The sequence below is a fragment of the Hypanus sabinus genome, unplaced genomic scaffold (genome assembly GCF_030144855.1).
Source record: "Hypanus sabinus isolate sHypSab1 unplaced genomic scaffold, sHypSab1.hap1 scaffold_1080, whole genome shotgun sequence".
Classification (NCBI taxonomy): domain Eukaryota; kingdom Metazoa; phylum Chordata; class Chondrichthyes; order Myliobatiformes; family Dasyatidae; genus Hypanus; species Hypanus sabinus.
Window position 1 is genome coordinate 85,441 of NW_026779137.1, and position 11,533 is coordinate 96,973.

Genomic DNA, 11,533 nt, shown 5'->3' on the forward strand with positions numbered 1-11,533 from the left:
CAGAGTAGTGGATGTAAATTCTACATGGATTTTACTAGGGCATTGTACAAGTTTCTACACGGTAGGCTTATTCTGAATGTCAGAAGGCATGAGTTCAAGGGAGGATTGTCGAGGTGGCTTCTGAATTGGCTTTACTACAGAAAGCAGTGTGTTGTGCAGCATTTGTACATTCAGATTGGAAGGCTGTGACGAGTGGAGACCCGCAGGGATCGGTTCTGGGACTTCTACATTCCGTGATTTTATTAACGACCTAATGTTGGGGTAGAGGGGCTGGTTGGCAAGTTTGCAGACGACACAACGGTTGGTGGTGTTGCGGCCTGTGTAGAAAAATCCCGAAGATTACAGAGACACATTGATAGGATGCTGAACTGGGCTGAGAAGTGGCAAATAAAATTCAACCCAGTGAAGTTCGAGGCGGTACACTTTGGAAGGACAAACTCCAAGGCAGGGTAGAAAGTAAATGGCAGGATACTTGGTAGTGTGGAGGAGCAGAGGGATCTCGGGGTACATGTCCACAGATCACTGAAAGTTTCCTCATGGGTAATAGTGTAGTTAAGGCAGCCAATGTAGTTTTCATAAGCCGAGGGTCAGAGTTTCAGAGACGCGGCTTGTTGATGCAGCTCTGTAAAACGCAGGTTGGCGCACACTTCGAATACTGTGTCCAGTTCTGGTCGCCTCAGTATAGGAAGGATGTGGAAGCATTGGAAAGGGTACAGAGGAGATTTACCAGAATGCTGCCTGTTTTAGAGAGTATGCATTATGATCAGAGATTAAGGGAGCTAGGGCTTTACTCTCTGGACAGAAGTAGGATGAAGGAGACATGTCAGAGGTGTACAAGATATTAAGAGGAAAAGATAGAGTGTACAGCCAGCGCCTCTTCCCCAGGACACCACTGCTCAATACAAGAGGGCATGGCTTTAAGACAAGTGGAGCAAAGTTTAAGGCGGATATTGGAGGAAGGTTTTTGACTCAGAGCGTGGTTGGTGCTTGGAATGCACTGCCTGAGTTTATGCTGGAGACACACACTCTCGTGAAATTTAACAGACTACTAGACAGCCATATGGGGGAATTTAAGGTGGGGTTTTATGTGGGAGCAGGGTATAAGGGTCGGCACAACACTGTGGGCCGAAGGGCCAGTATTGTGCTGTATCATATTCAGTTCTATGTTCTGTACCGTGGATCATGTCTAAAAAGCCTGATTGAGTTTTTTGAGGAGGTGTCCAGGCATATAGATGGGGCAGTGCAGTGGATGTGATCTACTGAGCTTCTCTCTGTCCCAGACCCCAGGAGTGTGTGATAAGACAGTTTAGGGTGAATTACACCGTGGCTGACCCAGGCAGTGTGTAACGGTTCGGAGGGTGTGACATTCAGCATGTGTCTGACCCCGGGTGCGTGTGATAGTTCGGTGTGGAATGAGCCTCACCCTGCGTCTGACGTTGGATGGGTGTGATGGGAGAGCGTGTAGGGATCTTCATTTTGTGTCTGACCCTGGGAGTGTGTGATGGGAAGGTTCGGAGGGAGATGCACTCCGTGTCTGACACCGGGAATGTGTGATTGAACGGTGTGGAGAGGAATTAACTCTGTGTCTGACCCCGGGTCTGTGTGATGAGATGGTGTGGAGAGCAATTCACTCTGTGCGAAGTCCCCGGGAGTCTGTGGTGGAACATCGTGCATTAGGTACATTCTAAGTCTGACACCGGAGCGTTTGATAGGACGTTAGGGAGGTAGCTTCGCTCTCTCCCAGACCCCAGCAGCGTGAGATAAGACAGTTCAGGGGGAATTACACCGTGTCTGACCCCGACAGTGTGCAACGGTTCGGAGGGGAGTGAGAGTCACCCTGTGTCTGACATTGGATGGGTGTGATGGGAAAGTGTGTAGGAACCTTCATTCTGTGTCTGACCCTGGGAGTGTGTGTTGTGACGATGTGGAGGGAGATTCACTCTGTGTCTGACCCCAATTCTGAATCCATCTAGACAAACCTCCCTGATCCTATGCGATCTGACTTTCTGAATAAGACTACCGTATAGAGCCTTGTTAAATGCCTTACTAAAATGCATGTAGATCACAGGCCATTCCGCCCACAATGTTATGCCACCCTTTTAATATACTCCAAGATCAACTTAACCTTTCCCTCCTATATGGCCTTTCACTTATTTTCTATCATTCACATGCTAATCTAACGATTTCTAAAATGTTCCTAATGTATCCGTGTTCACCACTACCCCTGGCAGGGTTCCACATGCTCGCCATTCTCTGTACTAAACCCAACTTGCTTCTGACAATCCCACCTATACTTACCTTCAACCACCTTAATATTATGCCCTCTTGCATTATTCTGCCCTGGGCCACTCCTTAACGTCCCATCAAACACTCCGGTGTCAGACTTAGAATGTACCTAATGCACAACGTTCCACCACAGACTCCCGGGGTCAGGCACAGAGTGAATTTCTTTCCACACCGCCTCATCACACACACCCGGGGTCAGACACAGATTTAATCTATCTCCACACCGTTCAATCACACACTCCTTGGGTCAGACACAGACTGAATCTCCATCCACACCGTCCCATCACACACTCCCGGGGTCTGACACAGAGTGAATCTCCCTCCGCACCGTCACATCACACACTCCCGGATCTGACACAGAGTGAATCTCCCTCCGCACCGTCCCATCACACACTCCCGGGGTCAGACACATTGTCAATCTCCTTGCTGACCGTTGGTGTTATTTCTGCTCATTTCCACCGGACATCGATCTCTCGGTCCTCAGCTTCTCTACATCTCTGCGAGTACAGGCCGGTCGAGTAGTTTCTCACGACTTTCACCCAGTTACTGCGAAGTCACCAGCCCTCCACAGCTCCCACTCCCCTCACCTCCCTGCTCTGTTCTACCTCTGGTCTCACACACAGTTATCTCTGAGACGGACACACAGTTGAAGACTACAGGAACCCTGGAATGCTGGTGATTGATGAGAGGGAGAGAGGGAGTGAAGAGGGAGATTCGCTCTGTTTCTGACCCAGGGATGTGTGGTAGGCCGTGGTGAAGGGGGCTGCATTAATATCTGACACCGGGAGTGTTTGTGCCGAGGGCACTACCTCTCTCTCTCTCTCTTTCTCTCTCTCTCCCCCCTCTCCCCATTCTCTCCCAGTCCTTGACCTCTCCTTTCAGTGATACCCCTTTCGGACCCCTGTAAATCACGACTCTCTTTCCGCCATACCCTAACCTTCCCCTCACTTTCTCCTGTCTCTGTTTCTCCACACTCTCACTACTCTTCCCCCGCCACTCACATCGGCCCAGACCACCCCCTCTCACAGCATGAATGTCATTTTCCCGCAGCACTTCCTCGCCCTGCTCTCGGCCCCTCTCTTTATCAGCTGCTCAACTGGAGATTGTTTGTGTCGCTCTGATCCACTTGTCAGCACAGGCTTCCTCTGACAACGGTTAATTCCCCTCGCTGATCTCAGAGACGCAGAGGATCCTCGACGGTATGAACGACAGAGGGGCTTTCATGAATGTAAGATTCACAGAAACGGACTCACCGTCTCCATCGGGAGGTGAGTGGGGCAGAGACGGAGTGAGGGAGATTCAATCACTTTCTAACCCAGGGAGTGTGTGAAGGGGGTTTGTGGAGGGAGCGTCACTCTGTGTCTGATCCCGAGAGTGAGGGATGAGAACGCGTGGAGGGAGATTCACTCTGTGTCTGACCCCGGGATTGTGTGATGCGACGGTGTGGAGGGGAGATTCTATCTGTTTCTGACAACTGGAATGTGTGATAGAAAGATAGAAACATCGAAAACCTACAGCACATCATATTTGACCTACCAAAATCAACCACTTCATACTTATCTGCGTTCAACTATATCTGCCACTTCTCAGCCCTGCCTTGCATCCTAACAATGGCCCCCCTTTATATCTAACAGCCCTCCATATCCTCCACAACATTTACATCCTTATTGTCATTAGCAAACATACTAACCCATCCCTCCACTTCTTGATCCGGGTCATTTATAAACATCATACAGAGTAAGGGTCCTGAGGCACTCCACTGGGGATCTACCTCAATGCAGAAGACGTCACGACTACAACCACTCCGTGCCTTCTTTGGGCAAGTCAGCTCTGCATCCACACAGTAATGTTACCTTGGATCCTCCTTACGTTCACAATAAGCCTTGCGTGGATTGCCTTATCCAATGCCTTCCTGTAATCCGTTACACTACACCTACTGCTCTTCCTGCAGCAATGCGTTTAGTCACATCCTCAAAAAGTCACATCCTCCTGGGACGGTGTGGATGGAGCTTCACTCTCTGTCTGACCGCGGGAGTGTGTAATTGAACGGAGTGGAGGGAGCGTCACTCTGTTTCCGATCAGGGGTGTATGTGATGGGGCAATGCGGAGAATGCATCACTCTGTGTCTGAACCCGGGAGTGTGTGACGGGACGGTGTGGAGGGAGCCTCACCCAGTTTCTGACACCGGCAGTGTGTGATGGGACGTGGTGGAGGGAGATTCACTCTATGTCTGACCACGGTAGTATGCGATGGGACGGTGTGGAGGGAGCTTCCCTCTGTGTCTGATCCTTGCAGTGTGTGATGGGACGTGGTGGAGGGAGATTCACTCTGTGTCTGACCCCGGGAGTGTGTGATGGGACGGTGTGGAGGGAGATTCACTCTGTGTCAGACCCCGGGAGTGTGTGATGGGACGGTGTGGAGGGAGATTCACTCTGTGTCTGACCCCGGGAGTGTGTGATGGGACGGTACGGAGGGAGATTCACTCTGTGTCTGACCCCGGTAGTATGTGATGGGACGGTGTGGAGGGAGATTCACTCTGTGTCTGAACCCGGGAGTGTGTGATGGGACGGTGTGGAGGGAGATTCACTCTATGTCTGACCACGGTAGTATGCGATGGGACGGTGTGGAGGGAGCTTCCCTCTGTGTCTGATCCTTGCAGTATGTGATGGGACGGAGTGGAGGGTGCTGTACCCTATTTCTGACTCTCACTGTTCTGCCACCAGATGAACCTGATGTATCGTATGTGGAACCTCATTTCAAGACCCTCTCTGTTCCCCGGGTCCGGACGAACAGAGGTCAGTTTCACTTTGCTGGTTTGACTCTGCTCACTGATGTGTCTCTTCCTGTTGAGAAATCTCACGGCCAGCGCACTGTTAACCCTAATGATTCCCTGTGAGACAATAAGTCAAAGGTAAAGTGTGCGAGACTCGATGAGCTACGAGCTCAATGGGAGGGTCGGTGAGGATGGAGCGCTCTGGGAAGGTTCGCAGTGGAGGCCGAGAAACGGGGAGGGGGCGGTATAGAGGAAGGCCTCTGGAACGGGATGAGGAGTTTCTCTGGGTGTGGTCGGTGCAGAGAACGCCATGAGATTTTTGTGTGGTGGGAATACCGTGAGAGGGGGTTAAACTAGGGGCGCTGAGGAGTGAGAGCTGTGTGGTGGGTGGGGCGGCGTGTTGCGAGAACAGTGAGTGCTGTCCCATGGCCGGTGAGCAGGAAACACCCTGGGAGGAGTGGCGAGGTAGGAGGACAGATGGAAGGTCAGTGAGGAACGTGAACATTATAAAATGTGTACAACACTCTTCCCGTTCTAACCCGACTCTCATCACTCTCTCTCCTTTCTCTCCACTGCCTCCCTTTTCTCCGCCATCTCTCACATGCTAATCTCTCATCCGTTTTTCTTCCTTTTCGTCCACTTTTTCCCTTTCTCTCACCCTCAATCTCACGCTCTCTCCCCTTCCCCAATCATTCTCTGTCTTTTCCACAACTCTCCCCTTCTACGGCTCCGGATCTCTCTGTTGCCATTTCCCCTCTATCTACTTCTCTTTCTCCACTCTCGCCTTTCCACACTCTCTGCCATCTCCCTTTCACACTCCTCCTCTCTACCGCTTTCTGCAGACGAGCACCTTGATTGTTTAATTTACCAAGCACGTGAATTCATACACTAAATACCTTGTGTCCACACCGGATAACTCACCCCGACCTTCCATGTACGGTCAGAGAACAGAAAATATATCACTACGTGAAAGGGAGCTTCTGCTGCTGGTCACGTGTTTCCTTGTAAAGGGTTGGTCCTGTCCCAAGAGCCTAATTGAGTTTTTTTGAAGAGGTAACGAAATAAATTGATGCTGGTAGGGTGGTAGATGTGGTCTACATAGACTTAGTAAGGAACTAGACAAGGTCACCACAGGAGACTCATCCGGAAAGTCACAACGCATGGGATCAGTAGAATCTTGGTTGCTTGGATAAAAGATTGGCTTACAGGAAGAAAGCAGAGGGTGGTAGTGGAAGGGAAGTATTCTGCCCGGAGGTCGGTGACTAGTGGAGTGCAGAAAGGAACTGTCCTGGGGCCCCGGCTCTTTGTGATTTTTATAAAAGACCTTAATGAAGAGGTAGAAAGATGGGTGAGTAAGTTTGCGGATGGCCCGCAGATTGGAGGAGTTGTGGATGGAGCTGCAGGTTGTCGAAGGTTACAAGAGGATATAGACAGGATGCAGATTTGGGCAGAAAAGTGGCAGATGGAGTTCAATCCGGATAAGTGTGAGGTGATGCATTTTGTAAGGACAAACCAGAAGGCTAAGGACAGGGTTAATGGTCGGTTACTTAAGAGTGTGGATGGACAGAGGGACCTTGATGTTCAAATCCATACATCCCTCAAGGTCTCTGCATAGGTTGATAGGGTAGTTAAGATGGCCAATGGGATTCTGGACTTCATTAATAGTGGGATTGAGTTCAACAGTCGAGAGGTCATGCTGCAACTCTACAAATCTCTGGTGACACAGAACTTAGAGTACTCTGTTCAGTTCTGCTCACCTCATTATAGGAAGGGTGTGGAAGCTATGGAGAGGGTGCAGAGGAGAATTACGAGGATGTCGGCTGGATTGGAAAACAAGTTTTATGAGGCAAGATTAGCAGAGGTGGGTATTTTCTCTTTGGAGCGCAGTAAGATGAGATGGGATGATAGTTATTGACAAGATTATGAGAGACATAGATAGGGTGGATAGCCACTACCTGTTTCCCAGGGTACCAATAGCAAACACTACAGTACATATATAAAAAGTTAAGGGAGTGAAGTTTAGGGGAGACATCAGTGGTAAGTTTTTTTAATAGAGGGTTGTGGATGCCTGGAATGACTTGCCCGGGATGGTGGTGCGAACTAAAACATTGGGGGTATTTAAGAGACTCTTCGACAGGCACATGGATGACAGAAAAATAAAGGGTTACGGGCTAGTGTGGGTTCAGTACTCGTTTTAAGGAATATATGGTTCGGCACAATATCGAGGACTGAAGGGCCTGTACTGTGCTGTGGTGTTCTAGTGTTCCTGTCTTCTAGTGCCCACTGCTCTATCCCCGTCAGACCTTCTTGGCTCATCCGTCAGCTTTGCATGTTCCTGTGGAATCCCGCCCATCTTTGCCGACGCACCATCGAATGCATCCAATCACGATGCAGTTCGGCTTTGACGGAAACTACTCAGTCCGTGACCGAAGGAAACTGCAAAGAGTCGTGGACACAGCACAGCAAATCAGGCCTCATCTCCCTTCTCACCGTTCCCGTCCTACTGCACTCTCTCCTGGCACAGTCCGCCCTCCCCCTCTGTCTCTCACTCTTTCCCCTCTTCTCACCTCGTTGTCTTTCCCCATTGCTCTCGTATTTGGCCATCCATTATCCCATCGCTCTCTCCGCATCCCTCTCCTTCCCTTTCACAGTCTCTCCTCCTCTTTCTCTCCAACAATCCATTTGTCTCGCTGTCTCTCAACCCCTCTCCCCCCCTCGCCTACCCCAGCTATCTCTTCTGCTGTCTATTCACTCTCTGCGCGAACCTATCTCCCGTTCTCTACCCTTATCTCATTCTGTCCTTGATCAGCCTGTCCGACTCTCTCTCCCAGACGGACTGACCTCCACCTACTCAGAGCTGAACTTTCGGAGAGACGAACCGCTCACCGATGCGGACGAGGATCCTCCCATTGCCTCGGGACCCAGAATAGTGCCAACTGCTGCACAAACAGGTAAGAGTTCACAGTAGTGACACCTTTCTGGAAGCGTCAGCTGTCATTCGCTCCAATGTTTCAAATGTTAATGTCTGCCTCGACCACCTCTCTGGGATCTCCTTCCACCTCCTGTCTGTGATGTATAGAAATGATCTGGCTGTAATTGTAGATGGGTGTGTTGCTGAATTGCCTGTGATGCGAAGATGGGTGATCTTGTGGATCATGTTGAAAACTGGCAAAATAAAATTCAATGCGAGAGTGATGAGTCACAGATCTGGTTTGAGAAATGTCTGCGTTCAGCCCGTCATCTATCCGATGTGAGGAAAAAGAACAAAGCTGGAAAACAATAATACAACTGTGAAAAACAATAAACTCTGAATCCAGACGGTCAATTCCCCGTGGATCCCCTGTATCATAATCCTCTGGATAAGCCTCCCCTGAGGGACCCGGTCAAACACCCAGGGACTCCAACCTCACCGTGAATAATAATAAACTCTGAATCCAGACGGTCAAATCCCCGTGGATCCCGAATCATAATCTTCTGGATAAGCCTCCCCTGAGGGACCCGGTCAAACACCCAGGGACTCCCACCTCACCGTGAATAATAATAAACTCTCAATCCAGACGGTCAATTCCCCGTGGATCCCCTGTATCATAATCCTCTGGATAAGCCTCCCCTGAGGGACCCGGTCTAACACCCAGGGACACCCACCTCACCGTGAATAATAACAAACTCTGAATCCAGACGGTCAATTCCCCGTGGATCCCGAATCATAATCCTCTGGATAAGCCTCCCCTGAGGGACCCGGTCAAACACCCAGGGACTCCCACCTCACCGTGAATAATAACAAACTCTCAATCCAGACGGTCACTTTCCCGTGGATCCCGAATCATAATCCTCTGGATAAGCCACCCCTGAGGGACCCGGTCAAACACCCAGGGACACCCACCTCACCGTCAATAATAATAAACTCTGAATCCAGACGGTCAATTCCCCGTGGATCCCGAATCATAATCCTCTGGATAAGCCTCTCCTGAGGGGCCCTGTCAAACACCCAGGGACTCCCACCTCACCGTGAATAATAACAAACTCTGAATCCAGACGGTCACTTTCCCGTGGATCCCGAATCATAATCCTCTGGATAAGCCACCCCTGAGGGACCCGGTCAAACACCCCGGCTCCCACCTCACCGTGAATAATAATAAACTCTGAATCCAGACGGTCAATTCCCCGTGGATCCCGAATCATAATCCTCTGGATAAGCCTCTCCTGAGGGACCCGGTCAAACACCCAGGGACTCCCACCTCACCGTGAATAATAACAAACTCTGAATCCAGACGGTCACTTTCCCGTGGATCCCGAATCATAATCCTCTGGATAAGCCACCCCTGAGGGACCCGGTTAAACACCCAGGGACTCCCACCTCACCGTGAATAATAACAAACTCTGAATCCAGACGGCCAATTCCCCGTGGATCCCCTGTATCATAATCCTCTGGATAAGCCACCCCTGAGGGACCCGGTCAAACACACCGGCTCCCACCTCACCGTGAATAATAACAAACTCTGAATCCAGACGGTCAATTCCCCGTGGATCCCCTGTATCATAATCCTCTGGATAAGCCTCCCCTGAGGGACCCGGTCAAACATCCAGGGACTCCCACCTCACCGTGAATAATAATAAACTCTGAATCCAGACGGTCACTTTCCCGTGGATCCCGAATCATAATCCTCTGGATAAGCCTCCCCTGAGGGACCCGGTCAAACACCCAGGGACTCCCACCTCACCGTGAATAATAATAAACTCTGAATCCAGACGGTCACTTTCCCGTGGATCCCCTGTATCATAATCCTCTGGATAAGCCTCCCCTGAGGGACCCGGTCAAACACCCAGGGACTCCCACCTCACCGTGAATAATAACAAACTCTGAATCCAGACGGTCAATTCCCCGTGGATCCCCTGTAGGAGAATCCTCTGGATAAGCCTCCCCCGAGGGACCCAGTCAAACACACCGGCTCCCACCTCACCGTGAATAATAATAAACTCTGAATCCAGACGGCCAATTCCCCGTGGATCCCCTGTATCATAATCCTCTGGATAAGCCTCCCCCGAGGGACCCGGTCAAACACCCAAATGAAGTTCACGAAGACAACACCCACGACTCCAATTTAGTCAATCGCGTACAAGAGAGAAAAACACCTGTGGAATTAGTCAGACACTCCTCTGCCTTTGCCGAGTCAAGGAATCTGGACTCTCAGCAGTTACGGCTGAAAGTAACTGAGGCTGGGAGAGGGAGGGGTGATCGTTGTGGAAGGAGAAACCGCAGTTGGTGGGTGAAAGGGAATCCAAATCGGGGAGACGCTGAATGATGTCAGTGATTATTTGGACTACGGGATTAAATCTCATGGACCTGATGGAATGCACGCTCACATCCCCTGCTTCACACTCCCATTCGGATATGTCCATACATGGCCTCCTCTACTGCCATGATGAGGCCAAACTCAGGTTGGAGGAGCAACACCTCAATTACCGTCTGGGTAGTCTCCAGCCCCTTGGTATGAACATCGAATTCTCCAACTTCTGGTAATTCCCTCCCTCTCCCTTCCCCATCCCACTTTCACTCTGCCTCCTCTCCCAGCTGACTCTCTCGTGATTCTGACTTTGCTACCCATAGTGCTTTCCCCTTACATTCCTTCTTCATTTCTCCGGCCTATCCCCTCCCGCACCCCTTGATCTTTCCTCTGATTGGTTTTTCACCTTCCACCCTCCCCCCACATAGCGCCCCTGCCCCCTTCAGTTCTGCCGATGGTTCTCGGCCCGAAACGTTGACTTCTCGTTTCATCGAATGCTGCCGGATCTGCTGAGTTCAATCAGCTTGTTTGTACAGACTATTATTTAGATGGTGAGAGAATTAAAAATGCAGAGTTGCAAACGGACTTGGGAGTACTTGTCCAAGACACCCTAAAGCTTAACCTCCATGTTGAGTTGGTGGTGAAGAAAGCGAATGAAATGTTGACATTCATTTTTAGACGTATAGAATATAAGAGCAGGGATGTGATGTTGAGGCTCCAAAAGACACTCGTGAGACCACACTGAGAGCATTGTGTGCAGTTTTAGGCTCCTTATTTTAGACAGGATATACTGACATTGGAGAGGGTTCAGGGAAGATTCACGAGAATAATTCCAGGGATGAGAGGTTTCCTGTAGGAGGAACATTTGGCAGCTCCTGCGCTGTATTCCCTGGAGATCAGGAGAATGAGAGGGAAATCGTTATAGAAACATTCCGAATGTTGAAAGGCCTGAAGGGATTAGATATGGAAATGTTATGTCCCATGGAAAGCGATTCTAGGACAAGAGGGCTCGAATTCCGGATTGAAGGACGTCCTTTTGGAACTGAGCTGTGGAGAAATTACTTCCATCAGTGGCTGTTAAATATGTGGAATTCGTTGCCACGAGCGGCTGTGAAAGCCAAGTCATTGGGAGCATTTAAAGCAGAGAGAGATAGGCTCTTGATTTGCCCGGACATCAAAGGGTATGGGG